The sequence below is a fragment of the Mauremys mutica genome, chromosome 5, assembly GCF_020497125.1.
Source record: "Mauremys mutica isolate MM-2020 ecotype Southern chromosome 5, ASM2049712v1, whole genome shotgun sequence".
In the NCBI taxonomy this organism is placed as follows: domain Eukaryota; kingdom Metazoa; phylum Chordata; order Testudines; family Geoemydidae; genus Mauremys; species Mauremys mutica.
This window is the reverse complement of record NC_059076.1, coordinates 89,367,069-89,381,846: the sequence shown is the minus strand read 5'-3', so window position 1 is coordinate 89,381,846 and position 14,778 is coordinate 89,367,069. Positions and strand designations below refer to the sequence as shown.

General features: G+C 44.5%; 1 protein-coding gene across 6 annotated transcripts in view; it reads left to right on the top strand.

The window, feature by feature from the left end:
- The window catches only part of TUSC3 (tumor suppressor candidate 3), a 277,945-nt gene that overhangs the window by 58,154 nt on the left and 205,013 nt on the right, over nucleotides 1–14,778 (top strand). The gene's annotated exons all lie outside the window — the stretch shown is intronic.

Here is a 14,778-nt window from a genome sequence, read left to right as displayed (position 1 = left end):
CACATACTGATGGAATACAAGCTGTCAGGAACAGTATCCCTGATGATGCCACAGCACACCTGGTTGCTGAGCTCTGTGGCTTTATCCTCACAGACAACTATTTCAAATTTGCTGACAATATATATCTCCAGATCAGTGGCACCGCTATGGGCACCCGTATGGCCCCACAATATGCCAATATTTTTATGGCCGACCTGGAACAACGCTTCCTCAGCTCCCGTCCACTCACGCCCCTTCTCTACCTACGCATCATCTGGACCCATGGGAAGGAGACTCTAGAAAAATTCCACCACGATTTCAACAGCTTCCACCCCTCCATCAAACTCAGCCTGGACCAATCTACACGGGAGGTCCACTTCCTAGACACCACGGTGCAACACCACCCTATACCGAAAACCTACCGACCGCTATGCCTACCTTCATGCCTCCAGGTTCCATCCCGGACACACCACAAGATCCATTGTCTACAGCCAAGCACTGAGGTACAACCGTATCTGCTCTAACCCCGCAGACAGAGACCAACACCTAGAAAATCTCCACCAAGCATTCTCGAGACTACAGTACCCACACGAGGAAATAAGGAAACAGATTAACAGAGCCAGACGTGTACCCAGAAGCCTCCTACTGGAAGACAAACCCAAGAAAGAAACCAACAGGACTCCACTGGCCATCACATACAGTCCCCAGCTAAAACCCCTACAACGCATCATCAGGGATCTACAACCCATCCTGGACAATGATCCCACACTTTCACAGGCCTTGGGTGGCAGACCAGTTCTCGCCCACAGACAACCTGCCAACCTGAAGCATATTCTCACCAGCAACTGCACACCGCACCATAGTAACTCTAGCTCAGGAACCAATCCATGCAACAAACCTCGATGCCAACTCTGCCCACATATCTACACCAGCAACACCATCACAGGACCAAACCAGATCAGCCACAACATCACCGGTTCATTCACCTGCACTTCCACCAATGTAATATATGCCATCATATGCCAGCAATGCCCCTCTGCTATGTACATCGGCCAAACTGGACAGTCTCTAAGGAAAAGGATAAATGGACACAAATCAGACATTAGGAATGGCAATATACAAAAACCTGTAGGAGAACACTTCAACCTCCCTGGCCACACAATAGCAGATCTTAAGGTGGCCATCCTACAGCAAAAAAACTTTAGGACCAGACTTCAAAGAGAAACTGCTGAGCTCCAGTTCATCTGCAAATTTGACACCATCAACTCAGGACTAAACAAAGACTGTGAATGGCTTGCCAATTACAGAACCAGTTTCTCCTCCCTTGGTTTTCACACCTCAACTGCTAGAACAGGGCCTCATCCACCCTGATTGATCTAACCTCGTTATCTCTAGCTTGCTTCTTGCTTGCTTATATATACCTGCCCCAGGAAATTTCCACCACTTGCATCCGAAGAAGTGGGTATTCACCCACGAAAGCTCATGCTGCAAAACGTCTGTTAGTCTATAAGGTGCCACAGGATTCTTTGCTGCTTCTACTCCCCTTAAATACTTCTGCAGGGATAAAATTCTCCTCAGTACTTTATTACAGTGTTGATCAATAAAAGATACAACTTCCTCACTGGATGTCTAGTAAGGAACAAGGAATGGAATCATTCCAAAAAGCTAATAAATGGCCTGTCATTATAAAGTTCAGAAGAGTATTTCTCTCAAATATGCTGGGGCATTAGCTTCAATATTACTCCTGATCTTCTTGGGAACCCATAGCTATCAACTTCCACAATGCCTGATGATGATCCAACCTTTTGTGTTTCAACAATGTTTTTAATAAAGCTTTCTAAGATTAACTAGCTTTTGGATGGAATCCTATGAACTATCTTTCTGGGCCTCCTTTGCCATAATCTGGTTACAGTATATATAACATTGAACATTTTGCAGATAATTTTGCTTAAATCTATTACAACTAATCTGTTCTTGTTCTTCCCTTAAATTTCATCTTCTGTCTTCAGAAGAAATGTCTAATGGACTGAACTTCCTTCTAAGTCTTACAAATACTTCATATTTATAAAGCAGTCTAGTTAATAAAGAACATAATGTGGTGGTAGTTAGTAAAAACTGTTAAAAGCGAATGATTGAAATTACATCTCACAGGTGCTGTACTTCAGCTTCTGTATTTGCAGAAAGTTAGTGTTGTGGATGGTTGGGTCTAATTTTGTTGAATACACTGTAACAAGTTTTTACGATAAATAATGCAATGACTTCACACTTTTTTACTTTGGTGATGTAAATGCTCCCTCCCATCATGGTCTCAGATTGAGGGGCTTCGTCTGGGCCACCAGAAGAAAGAAAATCCTTGGCCCCTTTTAAGGAGTTTCCATGCCTCTCCACCATGTAGATATTCAGCCCCTTTGTGGTCTTGAGGATGAGGGCTCTGGGGCTGATTAGCAGGCACAAAGCCATAGCAATGCATATTGGCTCCTGTGCCCTTAATGGGAGGATTTATAAACCCTTCACCAGCTCTTAGGCTCTTTCTGTGGAATAAGAAAGTATCCCCCTTTGGATTAGAATATTACTATTATTTGTATTACTGTAGTGCCTAGGAGTTCTGTCATGGACCTGGACCTCATTGTGCTAGATGTTGTACAAACAAAACAAAAAGCTAGTCCTTGCCCTGAGGGGCTTACAATCTAATGATAAGATAAGAGACACCAGATGGGTATAGATAGATGGGGGAGTACAAGTAAACAATGAGACACTATTGGTCAGCATGGTAGGCGGTGATCTAGGTACAGCAATAGTCTAACAGCTGTCAAGTTTTGTTGTTTTGTTTTTGTAGGTATCACAGCAAATCAGAGTGAGGAGGGATTTAAAGGCAGATAATGACGTAGTTTTGTGGATGTTTATGTGGAGTACCTCCCAAGCATATGGGGTAGCATGAGAGAAAGCATGAGTGCTCATTAGGAAATATAAGAAGTAGGCAGCGGAGGCTGGTACCGTGGGCCGACTGGAGGAGAGCATGGAGAGCTCAGTAGTGAATGAAAGGTGATAGAAGATGGGGACTGACTGAAATATTTTGAAAGTGAATACAAGCAGTCTTTATGATAGAGAAGGGAAGTCAATGGAGGGAATGAAATAGTGGAGACCTGGTCAAAGTGGTGGTCTGGGAAAATCATCTTTGCAGCAGCCTTCTGAATGGATATGAATGGGACAACATTGCATTTGTCAAGGCTAAATAATTGCTCACAAGGTCAACACCCCTTTCTGCAGTTGCACGCTGTCACTCCATCTCTCCCTCTCTCTGGACTACAACTTCCCTCTTGCTCCACAAGGTGCTGCTGCCTCCTCATGACTCTGACCAGGTCACTTTACATGCTTTCCCCTTCTGGAGTACCAACTTCTTCCTTCAGCAGTCCTAGGCAGTCCTCCCATTCATTGCCCTATAGTTCCACTTCCACAGTGGCTGGGAGGGGAACCCTCTACTCTGGGTTCTGGCTGAAGGACCCTCTAGCTAGTAGTCAAGTTCTATTCCCTTCTAGACCTTACTGTCTTTCCCTGAGCCTTCTCCTATCTTCCTGGCATTCCTCGGCAGACTCTCACCGGCCTGCCTCTCCTGCCCATTTCCTGCTTTTATACTCCCAGCCCAGCTTGTTCCTCCTCAGCTGGGATTCCTCATTCAAACAGGCAATATCTTAGCCACCTGATTCCTCTTAGCTGTGGCCTGTTGGGTTAATTAGCCCTCTTCTCAGTTTGCATTAACTCTTTTAGGGCAAATGTGGGGTGAATACCCCATCACAGCATCATGCTAGTTGCCTTTTGGGATGAGGAAGGAATTGTTCCCTTACTGCCAGATGGTCAGAGCAGTGTGTGTTTTCTTTACTTTCCTCTCAGCAGTCCAAGGAACTGGTAGGTAGAATCATAGATGCCAAGGTTAGAAGGGACCATTGTGATCATCAAGTCTGATCTACTGTATAACACAGGCCATAAAACTTCCCCAAAAATATTTTTGAATGAGAGCAGAATTAAAAAAAATAAATCTTGATTTTAAATTGCCAGTGATGGAGAATCCACCATGACCCATGCTAAATCGTTCCAATGATTAATTACCCTGTTATTTTTTTCCTTATATCGAGTCTGAATTTGTCTAGCTTTGACTTCTGGCCATTAGATCACATAGTTACCTTTTTCTGCTAGACAGAAGAACCCATTATCAAATATTTGTTCCCCATATAGGTAATTATCGACTATAATCAAGTTGACCCTTAACCTTCTTTTTATTAGACTCAAGGAGCTCAATCTACATAGCTATCCCTATAATGCACGTTTTTCAGTCCTTGAATCATTCTCATGGTTCTTCTCTGAAACTTCTCCAATTGATCAACATCCTTCCAGAACTGCACCCAGTATTCCAACAGTGGTCACACCCAATACAGAGGTAGAATAACCTCTCTACTTCTATTCAAGATTCCTGTGTGTGTGCATCTAGCCCTTTTGGCCACAGAGTCACTTTGGGAACTCCTGTTAGGCTTATTATTCACAACAAACCCGCAAAGGCAGAGGCAAAATAGAGTCTCCCCACTGTTTTTTTTTGTTCTTATTAGTGTTGTTAAAATGAATATTATTTGCTTGCATCCATCTTTCCAAGTGATCCAGATTGCTCTGTATCAGTAAGTTGTGTCTTTATTTACCACGCCCCCCAATGTTTGTGTTGTCTGCAAACTTTATCAGTGATGATTTTATGTTTTCTTCTAACCAATGATAAAAATGTTAAATAGTGTAGGGCCAAGAACCCTTCCCTGCAGGACGCCACTTAGAAGCACAGCCATGCAATGACGATTCCCATTTTACAATTACATTTTGAGACCTATCAGTTTACCACTTTTTAATCTATTTAAAATATGCCATGTTAATTTTATATTATTCAGAGTTTTGAATCAAAATATAACATGGCACCAGGTCAAATGCTTTATAGAAGTCTAAGTGCTTTACATCAATACTATTGCCTTTATCAATCAAACTGGTAATCTCATTTAAAAAAAAATCAAGTTAGTTTGACAGGATCTATTTTCCATAAACCCAAGTGAATTGGCATTAATTATATTGTTCTGTAATGTCTGCCACTCCATTATCTTGCCTGGGATTTATGTCAGACTGACAGGCCTATAACTAACTAGGTCATCCTGTTTACCCTTTTTATTTAAATATTGGCACAATATTAGCTTTCTACTAGTCTTCTGGAACTTTCCCAGTGTTCCAAGACTTAATGAAAATCAACATTAACAGTCCAGCAAGCTTCTCAGCCAGTTCTTTTGAAACGATTGGATACAAGTTATCTGAACCAGCTAATTTAAAAATGTCTAACTTTAATAGCTGCTTTTAAAATCCTCATGACATAGTAGTGGAAAGGAAAGAGTGTTAGCATATATTATGACTGCATTATCTGTTTTTTCCCCAATTATAGAACAAAAATGCTTATTGAACACTTATGCATTTTCTGTATTATTATTTTAAGGGAGTGGACTCACTCCTGCAGCACCTCCTGCTGGTTGTCCATGGGAATTAGCTCTTCCAGCGTCCTGGAGCACCCTCTGCAGGCTGGCGATCTGCCTTACTGCTGGCCCCCATGTTCCTCGTGCCCCCAGTGCCCCTTTCTCCAGGTTGCTACCCCCTGGCAGTACCCCCACCCGGGGAACCCCCACCCACTAACCCCACCTCACCTCAGCATAAGGCTACTGCCAGTCACCATCTAGCTCCACTCCCTGGGGCAGACTGCAGTATACACCACTCATCACAGGCAAGGTTGGGTTGGATCTGCTGCCTCTCTCTATAGCTGGGCTGCTCCTCTGCAGCCCCAGTACTGGTCTTAGGCCCTCAGCTAGGCCAGAGCTCCCCAGATCTTCTAACCTTCCCCCAGCCCTGTTCCACTCCCAGTACCCTGCTCAGCTCCCTAGCAACCAGGCCCTTCTCTCTCCACAAGCAGAGAGAGAGTCCTGAGATTCTGGCTGCCCTGGCCTTCTAATAAGGCCTGGTTAGTCTGATAGGGGCATAGCCCCAGCTGCAGCCACTTCCCCCAATCAGCCGGGATTTTGCTCCCTTCCCTAGCCCCAGCCCTCTGTATGGCTTTTCCAACCCCTTCAGGGCTGGAGCAGGTGCTCGCCCCGCTACAATTATTGATAATTCTACCCTTTCCATCGAATAATTGATGAATAACATTGTTAGGATTCTTTTTGTCCCTAGTATACTTAAAAACTCCTTATTATCCTTAATATTGCCAGTCATAGATTTTTTTCCTTGTATCGCTTTACTTCTCTTATCAATTTTCTACAATTCTGAGATTCTGATCTAAATGCATTACTATCGACTTGCCCTTTCTTCCATTTTTTTTATAGCTGCCTTCATATCCCCTCTGAACCAGGTCAGGTTTTTTAACCAGTATGGCTTTCTTCCTCAAAAGGGGAGATTGTGGCTATTTGGACATCTAGTAAAGTGTTCTTAAACAATTCCCAGTTACCATTCCCATTTTTCTGATTTTATTTTTCCTTCCAGCTGATTTGGCTCATAATTTGTTTTCAGCTTTGTGACATTATCTCTTTTTGAAAGCACCATGTGTGTGCGTGCACACATGCACACGTGTATAAAAACATAAAATGACTCGTTTGGACTTTTATTCTGTTTGCATATTACAAATGTGGTCAAGTCGTGATCACTTGTACCTAAGTTATCATTAATTTTTAGTTCTGTGATCAGTTAGTCTTTAGCTGCCAAGAATTGACCTAATATAGAATTCCCCCATGTTGGATGCAAAACCTTTTGAGTTTGCAATAATATTCAGAAATTCCAAGGATGTTTTATTACTGGTAGCATGAGACCCTCAACATATGTCACTCAAACTAAAGTCCCCCATGATCACATAGCTTACCCCCCCTACACATTATAGATAGGTGAGTATGGAGCCAGTTATTCTGTTCCCTAGTATGATTTGGTTGTCTGTAGCAGACAATAACACCCCATCTTGTGCTGTATCTGTTATGACATTGATCCATAAGCATGCAAGATAATTTTCTTCTGAGTTGTCAGTGACTTGGAAGCTGGTAATGCCATTTTTGATATAGTGCCACTCCCCATCCCCACACCTTGTTTTGCTCACTCAAGCATTCCTAAATAGGTTATTACCATTGATTTTAACATTCCAGTCATCCACATCATCCCACCAAGTTTCAGTAATAGCAACTAGTTCAAGTTTATGATACCAAATCCTCTTGTTTGGTATCCTGGCTCCTAGCAGCAGTGTATAGGCGATTAAAAATTGTCTTCTCTTCATGTCCTTTGGCTCCTTGATTAATATTGTGCTCAGCATCTTGATTTTATGTTAAATAAGTGCTCATATCATCCCTCTTTTTACCTTTCCCTTTTCTTGTTAGTTTAACCCCATAGCATATTGTAACAGCTGTACCTAGCTCACTTGTTCATATTTGGCAAGTCTCAACAGAGCGTGGCTCTGTATATATTTCCACTACAAAGCTTACATGAGATACGGTACTCTGGGAGTACTGTTTGTAGTTATACAATTTAGCATAAGTACAAAGCATTTTAGAAATATGATATTAGCTAACAGCACCAACAAACAGACCTGTCTCAGCTGCTTACCCTTCAGGGCCCCCCAACCCAGATATGCAGCCCATACACAGAGAACAAACAAACACACAGTCAAACAATCTTAACAGATGAACCAAATGCACCACTCATCAAGTTGCACTTCCTTCAAGCATAGTCAGCAGCTGTGCTCTCCAAATCTCTACTGTTAGCTGTTTCTGTTCGTGGCTCTAGAGTTCACCTTGCAAGTGATATTTTATGCCAAGTCTCCCCCAACATTTTTTGAGTTAAGCAATTATCATCTATAATTGCCATCTATAGCATGTTAGGTTGTAAAACTCACTTTTGTCTCAACTCAAATTGGCAGGTGTGCAGTGCAGGTAATGGATCAATAGGGCACCACGTTCCCTGATAAACTGAATTTAGAAGCAGATTAGAATACATCTCCTGAAGAAGGTTGGGAATGGTGCTGGAACTCTTAATGACAGTTACAGCAAGGACACAACCTCCTCTTCAGTCCCTTAGCTGTCAGATGAGGGATGGTGGTGGGGTGCTGGGACTAGGTTAATGAGGTAGCGGGCTGATAGCAGCCATCCAGCAGGTGGCACAGATTACAGAGTAAGGATGACCAGATTATTGCTGAATAGATGTGTTAATGGCCTAGTTAAACCACATTCCTGCTGTCCTGTCTTCCTGCAGTGACCAGGACAATTGAAAACTGGCTTTACTTTCAGTAAGGAGTGATAAAGATCTAACAGATCATAGAATCCTAGAAGATCAGTGTTGGAAGGGACCTCAGGAGGTCATCTAGTCCAGCCCCCTGCTCAAAGCAGGACCAATCCCTAACTAAATCATCCCAGCCAGGGCTTTGTCAAGCCTGATCTTAAAAACCTCTAAGGAAGGAGATTCTACCACATCCCCAGGTAACCCATTCCAGTGCTTCACCACCCTCCTAGTGAAAATGTTTTTCCTAATATCCAACTTAAACTTCCCCCTGAAACTTGAGATCATTGCTCCTTGTTTTGTCATCTGGTACCAATGAGAACAGTCTAGATCCATCCTCTTTGAAACTCCCCTTCAGGTAGTTGAAAGCAGCTGTCAAATCCCCCCCTCATTCTTCTCTTTGGCAGACTAAATAAGCCTGGTTCCCTCCGCCTCTCCTCGTAAATCATGTGCCCCAGCCCCCTAATCATTTTTGTTGCCCTCCGCTGGACTTCAGTTTTTCCACATCCTTCTTGTAGTGTGGAGCCCAAAACTGGACACAGTATTACAGATGAGGCCTCACCAATGCCGAATAGAGGGGAATGATCACGTCCCTCGATCTGCTGGCAATGCTCCTACTTATACAGCCCAAAATGCCATTAGCCTTCTTGGCAACAAGGGCACACTGTTGACTCATATCCAGCTTCTCATTCACTGTAACCCCAAGGTCCTTTTCTGCAAAACTGTTGCCTAGTCATTTGGTCTGTAGCAGTGTATGGGATACAAAACACTTACTTCCAGTGCATTCAGTTCTTCTGTTGAAAGTAAACATATCTTTTGGAAGTTTGGGGAAGGGTTTTCTAGTTTCAGTTTACCAGATTCCCAGGAGTAGAATGTTGATGTCTTATGGAAACATGATGCATTACTATTCACTTTTGTCTTTTTAAATGTGACAATCTGGATGAAAGAAACTATTATTGTTTAATTTGATACCCAGTAAAATCTATCTGTAGTTTTCTTCCAGGTTGCAATTTTAGAGGTTTTTTTTTCTTCCAAAATGTGCTTGAGAATTGTTTTTACTGCACATAAATTGTGCTGTCAATAAATAGCTAATGTAGTATAGCTAAATTTGTGTAGTTATCCCATTTGATGAAAGATTTATAGCACTGGAGATATTGTGGGAATACTATACAGTAGGTACTAAAGTGCGTATATCTTTTATAATGGCATTGTCTCAAATTAAGGCACACAGAAAGGTAAACCAATTTAAAGTAATTAGTATGTGTAATAGTTGTCATCCCAAGAATGCTGATTTGTTCTAATTTGTTAAGGACATTTTCTATTCAATTCTTCCAAGGCTTGAAAAAGTATTAAAAAATCAGGAAGAGTAGCAGTAATTAACATTAATAAAATATAAGCTTAGAAACTGAAAAAAAAAAAGATGAATGGCAATATGTTATTTGTCTTCTAAATCTTCAGATAAAAAATTCTGTAATGATGAAACACAAGGCTTTGCCCTGATCTAATGGGACTCCACACATGCCTATGAGTCTACTTGTGCAGGATCAACTTCAGGATTGTAAGGAGTAGATGGTTGTAAAGAAAGATAGGATATAAAATAAACCTTAGTTAAGCAAAAGTGCTCAACTGATTACCTGTACAACCTTTATTAGGATTATTTGGCCGTTGATTGCTTAACTAAAGGAAAGAGTTATATTTGACTTTACAGAGGGTTTTTTTTTTGTTTTGGTATCTGTCCTTAACAAGAGCAATCATTAGTATAGGTTACAAAAATCCAAACATCACTGAATTATGATTTAGACTACATAAATTGGAAAAACTGGTCAACATTAAAAGCATCCAGGCTATTTAAAAAAAAAATCACATAACACAACCATAACAAAACACCGTGTTATTCAATGATTAGTCTATGATGGTGACTGTGTTTGAATTTTCAACTGACTGCCGCTGTACAGAACCCTCCCCACAAAAACTATGACCTAGGGCTTGGCTACACTTACAAGTTGCAGCGCTGGGAGTTACAGCCAGCGCTGGAGTGTGGCCACACTGACAGCTACCAGCGCTGCAGTGTGGCCACACTTGCAGCACTTTCCAGCGCTGTATTGAGAGGTGCATTGTGGGCAGCTATCCCACAGAGCACCTCGTCCCGTTTTGGCGCCGTTTTGGCGCTGAGTATTGTGGGAAGGGGAAGGAAGTGTGTGGGTCATTCCGCTTCCTGTGTGCCAACGCCCCGTGGTGCATCGCTTCACATTCCAGCATTCTGTCTTTCTGGCAACGTTTGGCGCCATTGTGAGTGTTTTACTCTCTGTGTGTGAATCGCAATTTCTGTGGGAAATGGAGCCCGAGCTGCTGAGGACTGTGCTGATGAGTGTCGCCAGCACAACACGTTTGGCAGTCGAGCTATTCCTTCAGCTCCAAAGTGACAGCGAGGAGTCTGACGATGATATCGATATCGATTCTCCTGCCGCGTGTGACACCAAAGTGCTTGTGGCATTCACAGAAATGCTCAGCACCGTTGAACGCCGCTTTTGGGCTCGGGAAACAAGCACTGAGTGGTGGGATCACATCGTCATGGAAGTCTGGGATGACGAGCAGTGGCTGCAGAACTTTCGTATGAGAAAAGCCACTTTCATGGGACTGTGTGCTGAGCTCGCCCCCACTCTGCGGCGCAAGGACACAAGATTGAGAGCTGCCCTGACGGTGGAAAAGCGGGTGGCTATTGCAATCTGGAAGCTGGCAAATCCAGACAGCTACCGGTCGGTCGGGAACCAGTTTGGAGTGGGAAAGTCGACCGTTGGAATCGTTTTGATGCAAGTTTGCAAGGCAATTAATCGCATCCTGCTAAGAAAGACCGTGACTCTGGGGAACGTGCAGGACATGGTGGATGGCTTTGCACAAATGGGTTTCCCTAACTGTGGAGGGGCAATAGATGGGACGCATATTCCTATTCTGGCCCCCCCCCACCTGGCATCAGAGTACATTAATCAAAAGGGGTATTTCTCTATGGTTCTCCAGGTGCTTGTGGATCACCGCGGGCGTTTCATTGACATTTACACAGGCTGGCCTGGAAAGGTGCATGATGCATGCATCTTTCGTAACAGTGGCCTGTTAAGGAAGATGCAGGCAGGGACTTTTTTCCCAGACAGGAAGATCACAGTAGGGGACGTCGAAATGCCCATTGTGATCCTTGGAGACCCCGCTTACCCGTTACTGCCTTGGCTCATGAAACCCTATACAGGGAAGCTTGACAGGAGCAAGGACCGGTTCAACTACAGGCTGAGCCGGTGCCGAATGACTGTGGAGTGTGCTTTTGGCCGTTTAAAGGCACGCTGGCGTTGCTTGTATGGGAAGCTAGACTTGGGGGAAAGCAGCATCCCCGCGGTTATATCCGCTTGCTGTACCCTCCATAATATTTGTGAAGGGAAGGGTGAAACATTCAGTGAGGCATGGACCACCGAGGTTCAAGTCCTGGAGGCTGAATATGCACAGCCAGAGAGCAGGGCTAATAGAGAGGCCCAGCACAGGGCTTCAAGGATTAGGGATGCCTTGAGGGAAGAATTTGAGGCTGAAAGCCAACAGTAATGTTTGCTGACTTGCATGGGAGTGAATTGCACTGTTTACACTGTTATTCTATTATCCCTAAAATGATTTGCAGTGCCTCTTTCTTTACTGGGCTAAGGTATCTTTCACTATCTGCTATAATAAAGACTGTTTTCAAAGCCAAGAATTGTTTTATTGTAAAGAAAAAAAATTCCTTGACAGACAGACAGACACACAACATTTCATGAACACAAGAGGGAAGGGGTGTGGGTTGGTGAACTGTACAGTCACAAGTTTGCATATGTCCTGTCTGGAGTGCTGTTTAACGAATCCTGCACTTCAGGGTGCATATACTGCATGGTTATGGGGGTTGAGTGCAGAGGGTAAGGGTGGTAGGTATCAGGGCTGGTTGGTGAACGTACAGGTGTTGGAGGCAGCTGGTGGTGGTAAGAAACTGAATGCTGGGGAAAGGCGGTTTGAGCTGACATTGGGGCACAAGGAAAAAAGCTTTGGGACGGGGGGGGCTGTGGGGCAGCACGGGACTGCTCTGCCTGCATGGCTACGATAGCCTTGAGAGAGTCCGCTTGGCTCGACAGGATCTCTAGCAGCTGGTTTGTGCTTTTCTTCTTTGCCACAGCGTTTCTACGCCAATGTCTCTGGCGGATCATGCTTTCCTTCTCTCGCCACTCCTTCAATTCCTTTCTCTCTGCAGCAGAGTGATGAAGAACAGTCTTCAGCATGTCCTCTTTGCTCTTTCGGGGATTTCTTCTCAAATTTTGTAGCCTCTGTGCTGTGGAACATCTGCCCACTCCAGGAGTCAAGGTCACTGTAGAAACCCAGAAATGAAACATTTAACAGGGGCAGCATTGTATCCACTATCTCCAGACATGAATTGTTACACTGAGGGAGTTCGCACTTTAACATTCTTTTCCCACACGCATAACACGACAGAAGCCACGAAATGGTGAGTGAGGGGTGCTTATAGAAGGAGAAGTGGGGCTTGATTGATAGAGGGGGGCTGGTTGCTTCGGGTAATCTGGAGTGATAGAGGGGTTGAGTGAAGATGCAGCTGCAGGGGTGATCTTCACTATCTACCTATCTCTTCACTAAAGAGTCTCCCAACATTTTTCACAGGAGTTAATCCTGCAAGATATCTCCCTGCTGCGAGTCACTAGGGGACAGCGGGAGGCTCTTTTACAGCAATGTGGATTCCGCCCGGGACCCTACGCGGCTTGCCTGTGTTCAGAAATGATCCCCCCCCCACTCGCGGAACAGTGGCGCGGACGCGTCAGCGTGACTGGGACAAGAAACACAGTGGCTCTCCCTATAAACCTGTGCAGGCATATTGCCCACGCTCTGGCTGAAACTTTTGCTGAGATAACTGAAGCAGATTACCGCGACGTGATAGACCACATCAACGGGCTATTCCACATCTAGAGGCTGGCATGCATGCAGCCATAACCCCCCTTCCTCTCCAGAAACATTTCCACCCAGAAAATAAAAGCCGCTTACCGTTAACCCGCTCCTCTGCTTGTCCTTCTGCAACTGCTGGCTGCTGCGATTGGGTACTTTCCTCCTGGCTTGAGAAGAGCTCCTGGCTGCATGCCCACTCTGGGGTGTCTTCCCCCATCCCAGTAGCTTCACTCGTGGTTTCCTCCCCCCCCCGCCTCCGCCGCCGCCTCCTCCTCCTGTCCCCCCGCCTGCTCAGAAGTGTCCATCGTTATCCTGGGATTGGCAGTGGGGTCACCCCCAAGTATCTCGTCCATCTCCCTGTAAAAACGGCAGGTCGTGGGGGCAGCTCCGGATCGGCGATTCCCCTCGCGGGCTTTGTAATAGGCACTCCGCAGCTCCTTAACTTTCACCCTGCATTGCAGTGCGTCCCGATCATGGCCCCTATCCAGCATGGACCTTGATATCTGCTCAAAGATATCGTAATTCCTACGGCCGGAGCGCAGCTGTGCCTGCACTGATTCCTCCCCCCAAACACTGATGAGGTCCATCAGCTCGCCATTGCTCCATGCTGGGGCTCGTTTGCCACGTGGAGGCATGGTCACCTGGAAAGATTAACTGATTGCACTCCACACCTGGCTGCAGCAAACAGGAAGGAGATTTTTAAAATTCCCGGGGCATTTAAAGGGCTGGTCACCTGAGGCAAGAGCAGTAGAGTGCAAACTGATGAGCAGAGTGGCTGAACAGGAATTCTGGGATAACTCCTTATTCCCTGGAGGACACTTAAAGCGCTGGTGAGTGTCCACACCTGCTGAGCAGCGCTGGATCACCAGCGCTGCACTCCTTATACCCCTGCCGGGATGGGTTTTCAGCCAGCGCTGCAACCAGGGAGTTGCAGCGCTGGTTGTGCCCTGCAAGTGTGGACGGGGTGTAATTGCAGCGCTGGAAAGCCTCCACCAGCGCTGCAACTTGTAAGTGTAGCCAAGCCCCAAATTGTCTTATGTCTATTATTCACATGCTGTTCACTGAGAACTCTCCGAGTCCACCTTTTTAACCTATACCCACACAAATTATATTAATTCAGAATCTGATTAACACTCCTAACTATCTAACTTGAACTCCTACATTTTAAGACAGACTGTGTATATGAGTATTGCTCAAAAGGCTTTCACAAGGCTTGCATTTTGCATGTGTATAAACTTACAACTGAAACCAATAAGTATGGTAGACATGTGTACAGTGTTTCACAATCTTGTTAACAAAGTTGTTCAGTTTCAAAGCTACTTTACGACAATCTTGATTTGGAACCTCTCTCTCTCTCTCACCCATGTGCATGAGCTCTGTGATAAATGTTAAAACACCTATATAAGCATGTACACTTCCTTGTTAATTAGGTAACCAGTTTCAGGAAATAGTCAACTGACTTGTTTGAGTAGTCACTCCATGGAAATGGTTTACTTTTCATTAGAAGTTTGCTTAGCCATCTGCTTTATGCTC